Source organism: Apium graveolens, chromosome 10, assembly GCF_009905375.1.
Source record: "Apium graveolens cultivar Ventura chromosome 10, ASM990537v1, whole genome shotgun sequence".
Lineage (NCBI taxonomy): Eukaryota > Viridiplantae > Streptophyta > Magnoliopsida > Apiales > Apiaceae > Apium > Apium graveolens.
Genome location: NC_133656.1, coordinates 80,293,818 through 80,299,529, shown reverse-complemented (window position 1 = coordinate 80,299,529; position 5,712 = coordinate 80,293,818). Strand labels below are relative to the sequence as shown.

General features: G+C 30.4%; 1 long non-coding RNA gene across 1 annotated transcript; it reads left to right on the top strand.

Annotated features, from left to right (window-relative positions):
• Window positions 1-337: 337 nt before the first annotated feature.
• On the top strand, window positions 338-5,434 carry LOC141692259 (uncharacterized). Its single transcript, XR_012562787.1, has 2 exons — window positions 338-4,910; window positions 5,068-5,434. It is a non-coding gene; the product is annotated as an uncharacterized LOC141692259 (long non-coding RNA).
• The last annotated feature ends 278 nt before the right edge of the window (window positions 5,435-5,712 follow it).

The window sequence follows — 5,712 nt, the reverse complement described above, 5'->3', positions numbered from 1 at the left end:
AATGTCAAAAAGGGCAAAAAAAGCTGTTAGATGTTGCCAGACAATAATACTCTCTTCTTGATAAGGGGAGAGAAGAGTAAATCTAAATGCACTCACTAGTACAAAAACTGCAATATGCGTCTTCTCATTTACGTCTGTTATAGACTGAACAGACATATAAAATAGTTTTGTGCGTCTATTTTATCTTCCACAATCGCATATATAGCAAGAAAAAATGATTATGCGTCTGTTATGATAAAACAGACACATAAAATTATTTTATACGTCTATTGAAAAATAGAAATATCTGTCCTATTAAAATAACGTATATAAATCAATTATATGTGTCCGTTAAATACCAAACCCAAGCCAATTAATCCTCTCTTATCTCTACCGAGAGTTCCTATTATTACGTCTAATCATCTATAAATTTTCAATTACAAAAGCTAAACTAATCACTGATAGTAGTGCAAGTAAATTACATTTGGGTTCTCTGTCAAGTCGTTCAAGTAGTTATATATATTCATCTTGAATCACAGATTGAAGCCCTGATTATATATTTGGGGGAACCGCGATTATGCACTGATTGTTTTTGTTGTCTCCAAACTTCACTGTGTGTCTCTAAACTTCTAAACTTCGGTGTACTATATTGTGTTTGTTAGTGTACGGTGTCTCTAATTTAGAGTGGATATTATCGATCCTCTGTTCCAATTCATGTTCTACAATTAAAACAACATACATGGATATTGTGTTATTTTGTTATGTCTCTAGTTATAATTACTGTATAATTAGTCTATTCTGTCTCTCTTCAGTGTATTATGATTTTCTCAGCTGTGCTATAGTAGCTTGCTTCTCTTTTCTCTGAATATGTTTATAAAACTATACTGCACAGTAAAAACAATTTTCATACATAATTAAAGGAAAATATAGTATTCTATGCTATCCGATTATGTTCAGTCTAGCAGATGAGAGAAGAGAATAATTGGTTTATGTGGAGTTTATATTTACGTGATCAATTTAAGTTCTTTTATGTGGTCATTTGATTCAAGTTTGAGAGTTTACTCAAATTCACATACTTATTATATTATATATATTATATCAAAGTTGATGATTAAAATTTAAAATATGATCCTACTTTAAAACTTTTGACCCTATTTAAGGAATAAGTTGATTTAAACTTTTGATCCTATAAATAATAATTTATGTCTATGTTTTAAGCTATCTGGAATTTGAACCTGTTAATTTTAGTAAAAGTTTTAGTTGATTTGAAATTGATTAGATTCTTCACATCTTTACTGCTTTTCTTTTACTTAATGGAGCAAGTTCTAGAAAACTCTACTTAAAAAGTCTAGAAAGTTTATGTTGATGTTACTTAAGTGAGATTTCATGTGAGTCGTACCATATTTTTGTTAATCAAGTTAGATATCACGGGGGCACATACTAGATATACAATAACAATAAATGTAATGAAGTTATAGCATAGTTTAACCTATACATTCACAAAAACCAAGACTATCATCCTTAAGAATTTTGGCAATTTTTTGAGAGGCTTAGTGATAAGTGTTTCCTTAATAATATAGGCAATTTTTTGAGAGGACGTGGACTTGTGTGTTTCTTGGGCAGGGCAGACTTATGTACTACCAGTAGCTTCTAAACGGCTATAGCCAAATTGCAAGTAAAGATAAGCTAAAAAAATGAGAAATAAGTCTCATACTTATTATATTATATATATTATATCAAAGTTGATGATTAAAATTTAAAATATGATCCTACTTTAAAACTTTTGACCCTATTTAAGGAATAAGTTGATTTAAACTTTTGATCCTATAAATAATAATTTATGTCTATGTTTTAAGCTATCTGGAATTTGAACCTGTTAATTTTAGTAAAAGTTTTAGTTGATTTGAAATTGATTAGATTCTTCACATCTTTACTGCTTTTCGTTTACTTAATGGAGCAAGTTCTAGAAAACTCTACTTAAAAAGTCTAGAAAGTTTATGTTGATGTTACTTAAGTGAGATTTCATGTGAGTCGTACCATATTTTTGTTAATCAAGTTAGATATCACGGGGGCACATACTAGATATACAATAACAATAAATGTAATGAAGTTATAGCATAGTTTAACCTATACATTCACAAAAACCAAGACTATCATCCTTAAGAATTTTGGCAATTTTTTGAGAGGCTTAGTGATAAGTGTTTCCTTAATAATATAGGCAATTTTTTGAGAGGACGTGGACTTGTGTGTTTCTTGGGCAGGGCAGACTTATGTACTACCAGTAGCTTTTAAACGGCTATAGCCAAATTGCAAGTAAAGATAAGCTAAAAATATGAGAAATAAGTCTCATACTTATTATATTATATATATTATATCAAAGTTGATGATTAAAATTTAAAATATGATCCTACTTTAAAACTTTTGACCCTATTTAAGGAATAAGTTGATTTAAACTTTTGATCCTATAAATAATAATTTATGTCTATGTTTTAAGCTATCTGGAATTTGAACCTGTTAATTTTAGTAAAAGTTTTAGTTGATTTGAAATTGATTAGATTCTTCACATCTTTACTGCTTTTCTTTTACTTAATGGAGCAAGTTCTAGAAAACTCTACTTAAAAAGTCTAGAAAGTTTATGTTGATGTTACTTAAGTGAGATTTCATGTGAGTCGTACCATATTTTTGTTAATCCAGTTAGATATCACGGGGGCACATACTAGATATACAATAACAATAAATGTAATGAAGTTATAGCATAGTTTAACCTATACATTCACAAAAACCAAGACTATCATCCTTAAGAATTTTGGCAATTTTTTGAGAGGCTTAGTGATAAGTGTTTCCTTAATAATATAGGCAATTTTTTGAGAGGACGTGGACTTGTGTGTTTCTTGGGCAGGGCAGACTTATGTACTACCAGTAGCTTTTAAACGGCTATAGCCAAATTGCAAGTAAAGATAAGCTAAAAATATGAGAAATATCAGAGTACTCTGCCATGTAAACTAGCAGAAAAAACTGAACTACAATAAAAACAACTTAATGAACACACAACTGCGTAAATCCAGTGTAACAACAAAAACATGTACTACATTTTTTAGGGGCTGGTTCAAGCTATCAGGGGGCACCTATTAAAATAAGGAATGAAGTACCAGAGTATATATAGGCCAACCATATTTTAAATAAACTCTAACAAGAAATATGGATTCTTTGTAATTTTTTGTAATTATATACATAACATATATAATTAATAAGCTCTCTATGGTTTGATTTAGTGCTCAATTTAATAAATCAATGTAAATTAAGACTTAGAATTTACTTGTCCAGCGATACCAAATGTATAAAATATAGAACATCCCCTGTTTTTCCAGTGTTATAATGCGCATTGTTACCGCCTTTTAAGTCAATGTGATATCTAAGTGCAGTTTGTTATCACCTTTTTATAATTATGAACTTAGGATGGATTAAGGAGGCCTAAATTTAGATGCAAAATCACTGAAGGTTGGTACATGCCGCTAAACTCATTTTTTTAATGTGAAGCAGCAATCTGATATTTTAAAGCACTAATAACCATCCGTAGAAGTCTAACTTTACTTCCCATAAAATAATCAGGTATGTTTTTTTTATCTTGGTGGTTATTTTTATTATCCCTTATTGGACGCTATCAGTTTTTTCACATCAATTTTACTATATATTCTCTTGTTAGTTTTTACCCTCTGTTTGACAACTTGGTATTTGCATGATATACATATTAAAGTCTTGGCTAGTGGAGAGGTAGATGGTATGATGTGTTGGTAATTTAGTTTATTATTCCTTTAGATATTAAATACAGATTAATTTGTTATAAAGCATTGTACTTGGCATTATAAAGTATGGATTTTAGATTTATTAACGCGACTTTCTTTAATGCACAGGAAAGAAACAATGTAAGTTTTGTACCTTCAGGCTCTGTTTGATTGAATCTATGCACGGCCTCAGCTTTAGTACTTGTTTAAAATCCTGGCCTCTACCCGACGTCTCGTGCATATAATATCACATTATATTTTATATGCCATGTTTTACTGTGACCCTCCTGCATTAGTTGCATTAGTACTCAAAGTCACTAATGTTATCATATTGAAGTATTTATGTTTAGGAATAAGATTTTCTGCATCCAATTATCGGTCATAAGTTAAAATTAATAGTTTATTTTCATTACTGTAAATTGTAGTCATTGAGATAAAACTATCCAGTGGATAATTTAAGTTCATAAGCACATTATGGGGGTAATATAGGACACCATGAACTAGTCATTAATTATGTACAGCGGAAAGGGCAATTGATGTTTTGAACTTTACTCCACTGAATGGTAAATCAATTCGGGTTATGTACTCTAATCGTGATCCCAGCATTCATAAGAGTGGAGTAGGAAATATATTCATCAAGGTACCTGATTTGTAATCCTTAATTATATGTGTTATATATTAAGTAGTATGATCGCATATAGGATCCTTTTTTGGTTTATAGTTCTCAGTTTTATAGTACGGTTACTAATGGGAATGATTTGCCTGTTCTACTCAGTTATATATTTTTGAAAGATTTTTAATGTTTGATAAGAAAGATTAGCATTTCCTTTTTCATAAATTATAATTGATAATTTCAGCGTCTTTACACGACTCCTCTAATCTCCATCTGTATGTTTATATACCTGTGTATCAATGTTTATTCATGTACTATATGGTACTCTCATGGTGTTATGTTTTGAAAGTTTTATACTTACTTTACAAACCATCTGTTGTACATTTGTGCAGAATCTGGACAAGTCTATCGACAACAAAGCTCTACATGAGTAGAGTTCATTATGTCAGTAGCCCTTTAAATTGTATGTGTATTCCTTCTTGTCTTCATTGACGAGTAAAAAGGGAAGGCTGAGCGACTAATAGGACAGATGTTATGTAATCAAATTTTGTCCTTTACACAATTTCTGCCATATTTTTAATTTATATGCTTTGCCTAATTTTTACATTCTGCAATTTTTTTGCTCTACTTTCATTGATTCAGCAACCCTCCATTTTAGTTTGAGTGAACTTCTACATTTTTAATAATTTTCAGGTCAGTTCGATTGTTTTGGAAAATCTTGTTATGTTTCATGTTTGCTGATGCCTGCAATGGATGTTCATCTTGCTACTAGCTTTCTGGTTTGTTGCTACAATGGAGTTGAAATTTAGCTACTAGTCCATCTACTCTCTAGAGATTAGTTGTTATTTTTCAGCAAATAAGTGGAGTCACAGTACTTTTCATCTTATTAATCAAAGTGTATACAGCACATATATAAATGCTGAATTATTGGATGTTATCTTATTAAGAATTTGATTTATAATTTGACTGTTCGTGTTGTTCAGCCTTAGGTGATTTTCAGATTTATTGTGTTGTTTACCATAAATTATAATTTGACTGTTCGTGTTGTTTATCTTGTACAGTACTTTTCATCTTATTGTGTTGTTTATAATTTGACAAAGTGAAGTCATGATGCTGAGAGATCTCGACGAGCTAAAGTTTCATTCGAGAACTTAGAGACCTCTGTAACTAAAATTCACTAGAGCATTAGAGATCTTGATAAGTCATTATACTTATCGAGATGTCAAGATCTTTATGTGCCTAAACTGGAGATCTCGAGTAAAATTCTCAAAGTACAGAATCACAGACCAGTTCAATATTCAAGATAAACAATCAACAAACAATCCAACCAGTTGGACT